Below are 14,509 nucleotides of genomic sequence, written 5' to 3' on the forward strand. Positions count from 1 at the left end.
GGAACCTGTTTGCTATTCCCCGCCTTTATTCATGCCCCCTGAGACCATCAATCCAACCAGTTGCCTCTGACCTAGATTCTCTGCACTAATTACAAGCCTAACGAGATCTAACAAACACCCAACTTAGCACAGCTGAGACCCTCGAGGTCAATTAGTGCAGCCCAGCTCAGCTCAGGAAATGAGAGATGGAGCCAGAAACTTTTACTTGCCTCACTCCAACCCCAACCCCTACCCCAGCCTGGGCTTCGAAGCAGGCTTGGGGAGAATGCAAAAATTAGCAAAACCAGTTTAAAAATAGGATCCTGGAAAGTTAACCAGTGTGGGGAGAACTGCATTAGGTTGGGGAGCAGTTGGAGAATACAGATTCCAGCTCCTCCTAAGTTATCAGGAGGGAGAGTTTGGTGCAGCTACAGAAAGGAGGGACATCAGGCAATCTTTATTTTTGTAAGGAAAATATGGAGAAGAGAAACTCACAGAACAGCGGGTAGCATAGAACTCTTGACTGTATCACAGTCTCCAACTCTTATTCCCTCCTCCTCTTTGCTTCTTCCTTTGGACAAGTTGGATTTATCTCCCCTGTCTTTCTTGCTGGTTTGGAATGGCTCTGAAATCACTCCTTTCACAAATACTAGACTCTACCTCATTCTTGCCTTTCCTCTTCCAGATTGTAAAAGCATGACAGCAAACAGCCCTTTCCTCCCAAGAAACACAGAAAAATATAAAATAAGGATAATCAGTTTGGGGTTAACAAAGTGTTGTCAAACACTTAGGGATAATCCCTAAATTACTATCTTCTAGATGAAGAATGAGAGGAAATGGTCAGAAATGGTAACAATGGGAATATGGCTGCTTTTGCAAAATTTTCCTAACTGGCAGCAAATGCAACACAACAAAAAGAAGATGCAGCAGGGCAGTGTGGCTCAGTCCCCATTTTCCTGGGTTACTTTCTTTAGGTGACAAAACAAGGCAGTGGAATGGTTTCACGTCCTATATCCTCTGCATGCTGGCCAGTTGTCCTAACCTCATCCCTAACACCTGTGGCTCTACCCAGACAGAAGAGGGAGGGAGAGGGCTAGTGGAATACTCTTTGCCTGAGTGGGGAAGTGCACTTGGAGCCGCTGCAAAAGCAGAATGTTCCTCTTCCCCAGCCTTTATCAAGTCTTGTACAGAGGGCTGCACTCTGCTAGCACCTGCCTCCTCCACAGTCCACTGACGCAGTAACCAGGAACCGGGGCGGGGGGGGGGGGGGGGGGGGACAGGACGATGCACATAAGCATCATGTCTGTATGTTGATGATACCCAATTTACTTCCCTAGCCTGAACCCTGCTCTGGGATCAGTGCATTTACAGCTAAGTACCTATCTGACATCTTTACTTGGGTGTCTAACAGGCATCTTAAACTTGTGTGATCCTCAAAGAGTCAACTTCCCTCCTTGCTCTTTTGCATTGTGAGTTTACTGCTCCTCTCTCTCAAGAGGCATTGCTAATTCTCCAACTGCATTTTGAATCTGGGTTTGCCTTGTGACTTGCTTTGACCAATAGAACATGCTATTGTATAAGTGCTAGAGTTTAGGCCCTGAGAGATCTTGCAGTTTCCTCTCTGGCCCTCTTAAAATTTAGCTGCATGTACAGGAATCTGGCCAAGCATCTTTGGGATGTGAGACCATGTGAGTAAAGAGGCACTGAAACCCACATGGAACCAACCCAACATCCAAGTCTCTGGGCAAACACAAGCAAAATGCAGCACACCAGGTGAGACTAAAGACCAACCATCCAGTCAATCCACAGAACTGTGAGAAATTAATAAATCATTGTTGTCTTATGTTTGGGGGTTGTTTATTATTCAGTAGTAGATACTGAAACAGAAATTGGTACATGAGAGTGGGATACAGCCATAATTAAAACCTAAAATACAGGGCATTGGCACTGGGACCAGGCAGCAAACAGAGGCTAGAAGGGCAGCAAGGAGACTATTAGAAGCAGGATGAGCAGGGAGGAAACTGCTACTGGGCACGGGAGAAAGGGTCACCTGTGTTAAATAGTGGTGGAATAATTTATGAAACTGTCACCTATGGTACCTGGAAGATAGAAAATGTACCTAATAAACTTGTTGGAGGTGGCTAAGGAGATTTCCAAGCAGAATGCTGAAAGTACCAATAAGCTTTTCTTAGCTGTAAATGATAAGGTATTGCAAGAAAAAGGAACTAAAGAAGGAACCATCCAGTTTGCAAGCAAAATTTGAAGGAAAAATAATAGAGAGACAGAAACAGTCTCCAGCCAGAAAGACTTTCACCAGTGATAATTTAGGAGAATGATCTAAGGGAGGGGAACATCCTGGCCAGTGAAATCATCCAGGTATTTGAAAAGTACAGGGAAATGACTCAAACAAGGACAGAAAATTAGCTGATTGTTACTGAACTGCACTGGCATCTTACAGAGAGATAAGGAAAAGTGATTACCTAACAATTGAAATTAAGTGCAAAAGGCTGAGGCTTCTTTGGTAACTTACAAAGAGGTTCTTATCTCCTGCAGTAGGAGAGCAGTAAAGAATGAAGACCCAACTCATAAACTAGTAGAGGTGCAGAACTTCAAAGACTTTTTTCCATTTTTTCTTTTTATTGAAGTTGTGTTAGTTTCTGGTGTACAGCATAGTGATTCAGATACACATACTCTTTTTCATATTCTTTTTCAATATAGGTTATTACAAGTTATTGAATATATTCCCTGTGCTACACAGTAGGACTTTGTTGTTTATCTGCTTTATATGCGGTAGTCTGTAACTGCTAATCCCAAACACCTAATTTATCCCTCCCCTCCCCTTTCCCCTTTGGTAACCGTAAGTTGGTTTTCTATGTCTGTGAGTCTGTTTGTGTTTTGTAAATAAGTCCATTTGTGTCACTTTTTTTAGATTCCACATACAAGTGATATCATATAGTATTCATCTTTCTCTGTCTGACTTACTTCATTTAGTATGATACTCTCTAGGTCCATCCATGTTGCTGTAAATGGCATTATTTAACTTTTTATGGCTGAGTAGTATTCCATTGTGTGTGTGTGTGTGTGTGTGTGTGTGTGTGTGTGTGTGTGTGTATACCATAGCTTCTTTATACAATTATCTGTCAATGGACATTTAGGTTGCTTCTATGTCTTGGCTATTGTAAAGAGTGCTGCTATGAATACTGGGGTGCATGCATCTTTTCGAATTATTAGAGTTTCCTCCAGGAGTGGGATTGCTGGATCATATGGTAACTCTATTTTTAGTTTCTAAAGAAATCTCCATACTGTTTTCCATAGTGGCTGCATCAAATTACATTCCCACCAACGATGTAGGAGGGTTCCCTTTTCTCCACATCCTCTCCAGCATTTATCATTTATGGACTTTTTAATGATGGCCATTCTGACCAGTGTGAGGTGATACCTTATTGTAGTTTTGATTTGCATTTCTCTGATAATTAGCGATATTGAGAATCTTTTCACGTGCCAACTGGCCATCTGTATGTCTTCACTGGAGAAATGTCTTTTTAGGTCTTCTTCCCATATTTTGATTGGGTTGTTTTTTCATTGTTGTTGCTGTTATTGTGTTGTATGAACTGTTTGTATATTCTCGAGGTTAAGTCCTTGTCAGTCCCATTATTTGCAAATATTTTCTCCCAGTCCATAGGTTGGTTTTTTTTTGTTTTGTTTATAGTTTCCTTTGCTGTGCAAAAGTTTATAAGTTTAATTGGGTCCTATTTGTTTATTTTTGCTTTTATTTCTATTGCCTTGGTAGACTGACCTAGAAAAACATTGCTACAATTTATGTCAGAGAAGATTTTGCCTATGTTGTCTCCTAAGAGATTTATGGTGTCCAGTCATACATTTAAGTCTTTAAGCCATTTTGAGTTTATTTTTTGGTTTGGTGTGAGGGGGTGTTCTAACTTCATTGATTTACATGCCACTGTCCAGCTTTCCCAATACCACTTGCCCAAGAGACAGCAAAGACTAACTTTCAACTGAGACAGGTAGCTAGAACCTTCAGCCAAGGTAGATCTGTTATGCCAAGGTCAGGGCCCTAGTTGAGAAAACCTGTACTAGAACCATGACACATGGAGTGGGGACATCTGGTACCCTTGGATGGTAGATGTCCGTGAAGATTTTGGTTTCCCATACAAAGGTGGTCCACCTGTCCCCAGGAAAGACAATGCTAAAGGCCCCTCTCTAAAAGGTGGCAGAGGTCAGAATCTGCCCCATCTCCTCTTCTGGCTGCCAGGATGATAACTAGAGCTAAGGCACAGCAAAATTTAGCTGAGAACTTGGGGCTCATAAGGAGGGAAAGGAACTAATATCCAGCTTATAACAACAGGAGCAGGAGAAAATGCCATGGATTAGATTTTGAGTGTGTTTGATCAAGGGTACCAGAATATAAAACTGGATAAGAGTTTATTAATTTAGGGGCATTCTCTTGGGATACAAGGTTTACACTCCAGCAAGGATCTCAGGGATAGTTCCAATGTGTTAATAGAGTGCTCCTAAAAGCCTGGAAAAAGTGATGTCCCACAATGAGCAAAGTTGAAATGCCTGAATTTCCACATCAGACAGTGGAGGAATGGATTAAAAGGCTTAGGGAGTTGACATACTGGAATGGATCTATTATTTGAGGTCTGAAGACCCACTACAGGATTATATTTCATGGAAGGTCCAGAAGACACACCATTCACCACAGATAATAGGAGTGTGCTGGTGAGAGGGGTACCAGCATCACTAAGTTCAGTGGTGGCTCACCTCAGCAGACCAGGGATGAAGGTAGGAGAAGCAATCACAGAGCTAGGATCATTGATAGCAATGAAGATGATCAACCCTCTCCCCACTGGCATCAATAGAGGCCAGGTGGCAACAGCACAAGTCGGGGGTCACAATTGTCCTAATGACCAACAATGTGGTATATACATACAATGGAATACTATTCAGTCTTTAAAAAGGAAAGAAATCCTGGATGAACCATAGGGACAGTATGCTAAATAAAGAAAGTCATGAAAGGATAAATACTGTATGCTCCCATTTACATGAGGTATCTCTGTTGTCTAACTCACAGAAACAGAAAGTAGAATGGTGGTTTCCATTGTCTGGGGGTAGGGGGAAATGGGTTGTTGTTTAATGGGTACAGAGTTTCAATATTGCAAAATGAAAAAGTTCTGGAGCTGAGTTGCACAACATTGTGAATATGCTTAACATTACTGAGCTGTACAATTAAAATAGTTAAGATGATAAAGTTTATGTTATGTGCTTTTTACTACAACTAAAAATAAAATATTTTTAATACTTTTTTAAAAAGTTACGATCTCCTGCCTAGTTCCTAGACCTGAAATTGTTTTCAGACCTGAAATCTATTGAATGAAAAAGTGTCCGATGCACCAGAAACTAACACAACATTGTAAATCAACTATACTTCAATTAAAAAAAAAAAGTCCAAGTCCTCAGGAGAAAGGACTCTACAACATCACAGAAAGTATATATTGTAATAATTCCACCAGTCCTTCTCCCAAAGGGACTTACAGCCATTTACTTGGGTAACTGTAAACTTGGGGTTGGTGGATATTCAGCAGGACACAGGGTCTGAAATGATACTGACATTCAGAGACCTGAAATGTCACGAGGACCCCTATTAGAGTGATGCAATATGGGCCAGGTCAAATGGAGTCCTGCCTGAAATCATCTTAAACGGGTTCACTGGGTCCATGGCCCCACTGGTGGTCATTGCCCCAGCCCCTGAATGTGTAACTGGGATTGATAAATTAAGCCATTGGCGAAGGCCCCACATTGGGTCATTGGTTTATATGGGGAAGGGAAAATGGACACAGGCGTTCAAGAGGGTGAGCTGTAACTCTATGAAGATTCAGGGACCTGACCCTTCAGTAAAGTTATTTGGGGTCTAGTTGTCAGGGGCATGCTAGGACACCCTGTCTAAAGACAAATTGCTGCATCTTGCATCCACAAAGAAGGAAACACAAGGCCTGATGGACCTCTTTGTTCTAGAGACAACATGTTCCACACCTAGGAATACTGCTCCCACCCATATAATGGGGGAACATGCAAGGCTGCAGCTTTGAGTGGGGCTGAGGCAGGTATGTTGAGGCTGATGCGCAAAGGGAGGTAGAACTGCTACCACACAGTGGAGCTGGAATACATGTGGCACTCAGGTATACCCTTGGGCACCTCTTGGCACCCTGTGGCCTAACTGTGACATGAATGACGAGTGCTGCCCAGTATATGAAGGGTGAGGGTATCAGGGCTCAGACCTCCTCAAGAATGGTGGTGAGTTACACCACCAGGTAAGCCATGAAGACCAGCAGAGGTGATAGTGGACTCACCTCCAGCAGAGAGGGAGAGTGGAATTTAGAATGGATAACGGAGCAGGGAGAAAATAAGTTACCAGTTGTAGCCCCAAGACCAACCACAGCAGCAGCCTATGGTTATCCCAGGGACCTCCCTTTTCAAAGTCCCTTCAGGAAGAGAGCTCACTGGAACCCTGGTGAGCTACCCCTTGCATATGGAAAAGTAGATCCACACAGTACAAGGGATGGACTGTAGCCATGGGGGTGCCCCACTTGGATCTATTTTAGAGAAAGAGCTTGCTCAGCAGCTGCAAGGAGTACAGGCAGCTGTCAGCCTCCAGCCCTCAGCTCCTTCAGCACCCTCTTCCCAGGAAGCCCCCAGCCAGTGACTGAGAGCACAGTGAGGGGTCACTAGGGCCTGGGCATTTCTTCCCAGTGGGAACTTCTCTCATGGAAACATCTTTGCTCTGGAGTTCCCCAGTGGCTTGCCCAAGATTTTACCTGCATTTCAGTCTGAGGTTTTCCCTATCCAATCCTGCTGCCTCTCTCCTTTCCTTTTATAGGCATTATCTCCCTCTTATACCTCCTACATGACTAACTCCTCAGCATCTGCTTCCCAGAGGACCCAACTAACACACCTTTCTTCCTTTCGCCCTCCCCAAAGCCAACATCTAATCCATCAGCAACTCTTTTGATTCTACCTTAAAAAGTATCTACAATCTGACCATTTCTGTCTCTTCTCTGCCAGGTCCTCACCGAATAACTGCATAGTCTCCTGATGATCTCTGTCCCTGCTTCTACTCTTCCTCACTCCACAGCTGGAATTCTTGAAGCAATTCATATAACATTTCCTGCTTAAAACCATCCAAGCTTCACGTCACTCTCAAAACAAAAACTCAAACTTCCTCCCCTTCATCATCTGACCCATGCATGTCTCCGACCTTATGTTGTCCCAATCTAGCCACACAAACTTCCTTTCTGTCCTTGAAACACACCAACCTCTTTCCCACCTCAGGACCTTTGCCTTTCCTCATCCTTCTGCCTAAAAAACACTCTAGTTCTCGTCCTTAAAAATCTTTTTTCAAATGTCAGCTCCTCTGAGAGCTCTTTACTGGCCACTCTATCTGAAGAAGCACCCTGCCAATGGAACTGCTCTTCTTGCATCACTCTATTTGCTTCTTTCCCAATAATTACCACAGACTCATTATTTGCCTCATTTGCCTTGTTTCTCTCTCTCCCTGAACAGAGAATATAAGCCCCCTGGGGGCAGGGCCTTGACTCGTTCACCGTTAGCTCCCCAGCACTCTGCACACAATATAGACGTAAAAATTGTATAATGAAGGACAATAAAATTGTGCCTAACCCACCCACACCTCCGCTACATTCATCCCCACCATTTAGTTCCATTGTAATAATATTAATGTATCTTGATGGCCCATTTCTGTTTTTAAATCGCATATTCTTATTTGTAAGTAATGGCTTTTTACACACATTATTTATTTATCTTGTTCTTAAGAATTAACCCTGTGGGGAAGATAAGGCAGGGATGACCCCCAAATTAAGGATAAAAAAACTGAAACCAAGAGAAGTAACCAGACTAGAAAGTACCAAAATCTAAATCTAAAAGCAGGTTGCGGGGGGAGGGAGTTTTGGGGGGGAGGTTATAGCTCAAGTGGTAGAGCGCATGCCTAGCATGAACAAGGTCTTGGGTTCAATCCCCAGTATCTCCTCCAAAAATAAATAAACCTAATTACCTCCCTCCCCTACCCAAAAAAATAAAAATAATATTAAAAAACAAATAAAAGCAGGTTTGGGGAAATGCAGTGATGTCTGACACCAACTACCAGTGCTAGGCCACCAATTCCACAGGTTAAGGGTACAGTCCTCCACAAGGCTGTCCTCACTTCAGACACCTGTCACAAGTTCAGGGATCCCACTACTCCCTCAGTTTGAGAATTTGCTAGAACTGTTCACAGAACTCAGGGAAGCACTCTACTTACAATTAAAGTTTTGTTGTAATAAAAGGATACAAATCAGAACCAGCGAAAGAAGAGACAGATGGGGTGAAATCTGGGCGAGGCCCAAACATGAAGCTTCTGAACATCTCCTGTGGAGTCCTGGATGGCATTACCTCCTCCTGGCTACAATGTGTGCCAATACTCGAGAGTGTTGCCAAGCAGAGATGCTTACCCAAGTCTCTGGTGTCCAGAGTTTTTACTGAGGTTCGGTCACATACTGCCCACCTTGCTGACCTTCGTCTGGAAGTCGGAACTGATAGAGCATGTTCCAAAGCCCCCATCTTAAATCACGTCGTTAGACTGGCCTGTGGCCAAACCCCCAGGCAGACAAAGACACTCTCATCAGGTAGGATATTTTAGGGATCTAGAGGTTGCTTCCCAGTAGCTGAGGGCAAAAGTTTCTCTTTGGATAAAGCTAATTCTTCATTATACAGAGTTTTACTCTTCCCTTTTTTTTTTTTTTAATTCTAAGTCTAGCGCTCTAAACACATTGTTCTGTTTAATCTTGAATCTCTAAATCTGACCCATCCTTCCTCTTTTAGAGTCTGCTTCAGGTCACATGTTGCCCTGGAGAACGGAGAAGGCTGAGCAGATGAACAACCAATTACGGCCCCAAGAAAGCATGAGGACAGAAGTAAATAGTCTTTATTATCAAACAAGAAACATGCTGTTTACAAAGGAAATTATGACAGATTCTTTTTATTACATAGTGTTATCAAAGTAAGATCTAGCAAATATATCTGTTAGTAAAAAAACCAAAACAATGCTGGGCAGTGACATCAAAGTGACATAATACTGTAATCTAGTTGACATTCTCTGATGATATACTACTACACTGCAGCCTAAAATTTCCTACAGATTAACACGCCAAGAAAATGCCAGTTACTTATTGGAATGTAAAATTCATATGATTTTCACTGATGTTGCGGGGTAGGGAGCGGTTACGCATGAGTATGTGTATGTGTGACTTCTTTTTCCCACTTTTTACAAAAGTCAATGTGATCATCATCTTTTGAAAAAAAGTTGTCATCAGGCTATCATTAAAAACCATTTATTAAGCCTACAAACTGCAAAGTATATTTTGTCTTTGATTCTTAACTATTTGTTTATTTCCCTTTCTCCCAACTAGATGGTGAGCAGTTTACAAAAGTACTCAATAAATGTTTTTTAACGAATGTCTACACAAGGCTATCTAATTTGAATTTTTTAGAAAAGATAATTACACGGACCAATAAAAACATACTCACAATAATGAAAGTTTAAAAAAAAAAAAAAAAAGTACTGAAGTTGCTGACCAAAAGGCCAGGTTCCCATTCTGGCTCTGGTCCTTATTGGTTATTCGACCTTGGGCAAGTCTCAATTCCTAAATCTGCTTCCTTGTCTGCAAAATGGAATTACTCACATTTGCACTCCTTACCTCATAGGGTTATTGTAAGAATCAACTGAGTCCGTAGATTTTAAGGTATTTTGCAAACTGTAAAATATCTTACTAATACTACTTTTTTTTCAATGAGAAATTATTTTTAAAGTGACATGTGCAGAGGAGGGTATAGCTCAGTGGTAGAGTGTGTGCTTAGCATGCACAAGGGCCTGGGTTCAATCCCCAGTACCTAAATAAATAAATAAATAAATAAACCTAATTACCCCCTGAAAAAAATTTAAACTAGAAGATTAAAGTGAAATGTACTTTAGTGGGATTTAAAATATGATTGTAGAAACAGACTCAAGAATTCCAAGCCTAGACAGATTGAGAGCAGGAAAGCTACTTCTCACCTCATCAGTCCTGTAGTAGTCTAGAGGGACTTCGTTCTGCTCTCTGCTATTTGTTATCTCTGTATCGTCTCTGAGTCTCAGTTTGTTTATGTCAATCTCTGAGCCTCAGTTATACCATCTGTTATATGGGAATAAAGCTTGCCCTACTCACCCCAGATGTTTCGCTGGGAGGCTCAAATTAGATCATTGTTGCTAAGGTCTCTTTGCCAGCCATAAAGTGCAATACAAATGTAAAGAAATTTGGTAACATTTTCCTAAAGGTGATGAAATTTCAGGAATAGTTTCAGTAAAATACAAAGGCTGAGAGTATGTTAGGCTTACACTGGCCAGCACAACCCAGGAAAGAATAGACTGTGCTTCACTGTCTTGGGATGAACTACATATTGCTTTAACAAACTCCATTCTGGAAAGGCCTTGGAAGAAAAGTAAAATGAAACATAGCCTCTTCCACATGCACTGCCTTATTAAATCTTCCCAAGACTGTGCCAACCAGGAATTATTATGCACAATTTACTGGCAGAGGAACTGAAGCTTAGAGATGTTAAGACTTTCCCAAGGTCATGCAACTGGTAAATGGTTGCATCTGAAACTAACTCATCAGGAGGAGAGGACAAAGTATGCTTAAAAGAAAGAGAGGAACTAGTGGGAGGTGGCCTTACATACAACAATGGCCCATTTCTCACTCTTCCTTGACACAACATTCTATTCAACCCATCAAACCTAGTTTCTGTCTTTTACAAATACTTCATTTTCTCACTACAGCTAGGGAGTCCAGAGAAACAACTGGAACAGTAGGTAAATTTAGGAGGCAGCAGGGTGACAGCCATGGATGGGTAAGAGGGCATTTCTCCTGGAGGAGAGTATGGGCAGTGTTCATAGTTGTGGCAGCCTCCTCCCCTGAAAGCTTTTTAACTGAAGAAGTGATTATGCCAGCTTTAACCCTTCCCTGTTAGAAATGCCCAGTTTTCAAGTCACATAGACTCAAAGGTCTGCATACACACTCACTCCTCTCCCACCTCTACCCTTATACCCACATTCACCCTAAGGTTTAGGCAACTCAAGAGTATGTTCCTCAGTCACAAAAATGCCAGGGGTCCCTGTTGATGTATAAACCTTTTTTCAGCGCCCATAATTCTTCCTTCATTAATTCATATCTCTTCTCTTATGTAAAATCTAATTCAAACACCAGAAATTGGAAACATCCCCAATGTCCATCAGTTTGGAGACTAGTTTAAGTAAATTATGGTAACATATTCATTCAATGGACTACTAAGCAATCATTAAAAAGAATGAAGCAGATGTGGCAAGACTGCCACAATATAATGTGAAGTGAATTACTAAAGGGAAGAGCAGGATGTATGGTATGTTCCTATTTTTGTAAAAGGAAAAATATTAAATATTTTAATAAAAGTACATTTTTTAAATAAAAATATTAAAAATTTAAGCTTGCAATGGTACAAAAAACTAGAAGAATACACAGGAACTATTAATAGTGGTTGACTCTGGTTAAGACATACTTTTCATTGTACATCTTTAGTACTGTTTGAATTTTGCTGTGGCATGTATTATGCTTTCAATTAAAAAACAACTTTGATAAAGAAGTTGTGGTATATTTATACAAGGGAATACTACTCAACCATAAAAAAGAATAAAATAATGCCATTTGCAGCAACACAGATGGCCCTAGAGAATGTGATTATAAGTAAAGTAAGCCAGAAAGAAAAAGAAAAATACCATATTATATCACTCATATGTGGAATCTAAAAAAAAAAAAAAGACAAATGAACTTATAAAGAAACAGGAACAGACTCACAAAGAAGGCAAACTTGTGGTTACCAGGGGGGCAGAGAGTGGGAAGGGACAGATTGGGAGTTCAAGATTTGCAGATACTGACTGGTATATATAAAATAGATAAACAAGTTTATACTGTATAGCACAGGGAACTGTATTTGATATCTTGTGGTAGCTTATGTGAAAAAGAATAGGAAAACAAATACATGTATGTTCATGTATGACTAATCATTGTGCTGTACACCAGAAATTGACATAACATTGTAAACTGACTATACTTCAATTTAAAAAAAAAAAAACTTTAAAAATGAACTCAAAATCTTTTTCTCTCAAAAGCTTTTCTTATCCATCCTACTTCTTAACTATCTCCTAAATCTGATCTCTTCCCTCCCTCCCTCCCTCCCCTGCCTCTGCTCCAGACTAACTGCTAGGGGTTAATGATACTTTGCCGCTGGAGACAAAACTGTAGAGGGGAAGATCTTTTTTTTTTCACATAATTATTTTAAAAGAATAGTACCTGGTTATCCAGAATATTTAGTTAGACTGAAAGCTATTGGAAGGCACATTACCAGTCACACCCACATGCAAGCCATATCTTGAATTACAGAGTTGTTTGAAGGTCAGTTTTTAGTTGTTTGCCTTGAGTGCTAAAATTGCTATTCATGGTTCTGCCCTTACAGGTTCAGGCCATCAGCCCTTCTCTCAACTAATGCAACATTCTTCTAATTAGTCTCACTGATTCCACTGTTTCTCATCCTCCCTTTCCCATAATCCAGTGCCACACAGCAATCAGAGTGATCTAAAATTTAAATCTGAGAGTCATATCTCCTTTGCCCTTGAGTTAAAGTCTACTTTCTTTAACACAGTTTACAAGATCCTCTAGATCTGGATTCTTTGGCCTTATCGTCTCTCTCCCCACTCCCCTCACTTGATGTCTCAGGGCCTGGTCCCCTGCTCTAAACTCCATCCACTTTGCATGTGCACTAAACTTTCTGTTCCCTGAACCAGCAGTGCTCCCCCTGGTCTCAACTTCCCATATCTGCTGTTTGCACTTTGAGGAACTGCTCCTCCCCACCAACTTGCCTGCAGAGCTGTAACCAAAATATATGTGCAGCCACAGGCTTTCCTCTCTGATGCATACCCTTCTCCTGTTGGAACAAGTATCCTTTCAATTAAAAGTAATAAATCTCCTCTTGTCTAAGTAGCAGATGGTTAAAATTGTTCTTTTGCTTTTAGCAATCCTCTTAAATGGGAAAGGAAACCTATGCACAGGCATAGACTGTGAGAAGAGATCAAATATTAAGGCCGAGAATAAATTCCTAGCAGCTAGGCAGAAGTTCGGGGTGGGGTGGGGATTCAAATTCTTTACATCAAGACCTCCACAAGGGCCCCTCCTGTCATAGACTCAAAGTTCTAGCAGTCTAGGTTCATCCTCCAATGTGTGATGGTCAAACTTACTCAGAAATCTGTGAATCACTTGGACTCCACATTCTCTCCCACATCCAACCTCCCAACCCTCACCCAGCTTTTATTTTAATGTTCACCAGGGGAACTTCTTGTGTGCACACACTCAAACAGAAAGCACACTTAAAGGCTTTTTCATACTTGGACAGGAGAATATAAATTTCTCCATGTATGTGCCCTGACAACACAGAACAGAGACCTGATTTTCCTGGTTCTTTTGTAATGTCCACACCATACCCAGTGAACTCTCCCCATGTGCAATGGTAATTGATTATTCAGTTTATACTTCATTATATATTGTTTTGAACTGTTCTCTAACAACTACAAGGCACTTTCAACAACAGTCAAATGGGAAAATGCCAAACTGGAAGTAAAAATATCTAGCTTCCAGTCAAGAGTCTGCCACTAACTCTGGGTAATCTTGAGCAAGTCACCTTTTGGGGCCTCAGCGCTCCCTGCAGAATAAGAGTGGATTGCTGATTTCTAAGGATCTTCTACAGTCTATGGCTCAATGACTCTGAGCTCCTCAAAATTCGGGCGCACAGGCCACACCCCTTCTCAAGACTAGACACATAATAGGAGCTCTATTAATACTTGAATGAAAACCATTGATGAAGAAGTTGCCCAGCCTCAGCACTTTCACACCAAATCAGCATGCTACAGATGACGGTATCTTCCCTGAAGAGCTCTCTCAAAGTCTATAAGTGAGACTTCAACTTCACTGATACATATCTAATAACTTTTATTATCTTATTCCACTGGAAAGTTATTCCTTAGCATAAACTTAAATCTCTCCAGATCAACCTTCAAGAAAAGTAAGGATCATCAGCTTCAAATTTGCTTTATTTCCCCCACCCAAGGACTCCATTTTGCTGCAGTACTTAAATTCTACTTCAGAAAACAAATATTAATGCTGGGCCACTAATTTGTTAGGGACACTGCCTTGGACCTACTGCCCAGACCCCCAGTATTCCCACTAACCAAGCTAAGAGATCATTCAAATCATTGACTAACACCCAAAGGCAAAAGAAAAACAAAAACAAACTCTTTTTCACTTAGGAAACAAAGTATAATAGCAAAAAAAAAAAAAAAAAAAACGTAATTTTTTAAGCTTTTGGAGATGTTGGGGGTGTAGAGATCGCAAGAACTGGT

The sequence above is a fragment of the Camelus bactrianus genome, chromosome 21, assembly GCF_048773025.1.
Source record: "Camelus bactrianus isolate YW-2024 breed Bactrian camel chromosome 21, ASM4877302v1, whole genome shotgun sequence".
NCBI classification, from domain to species: Eukaryota; Metazoa; Chordata; class Mammalia; order Artiodactyla; family Camelidae; genus Camelus; species Camelus bactrianus.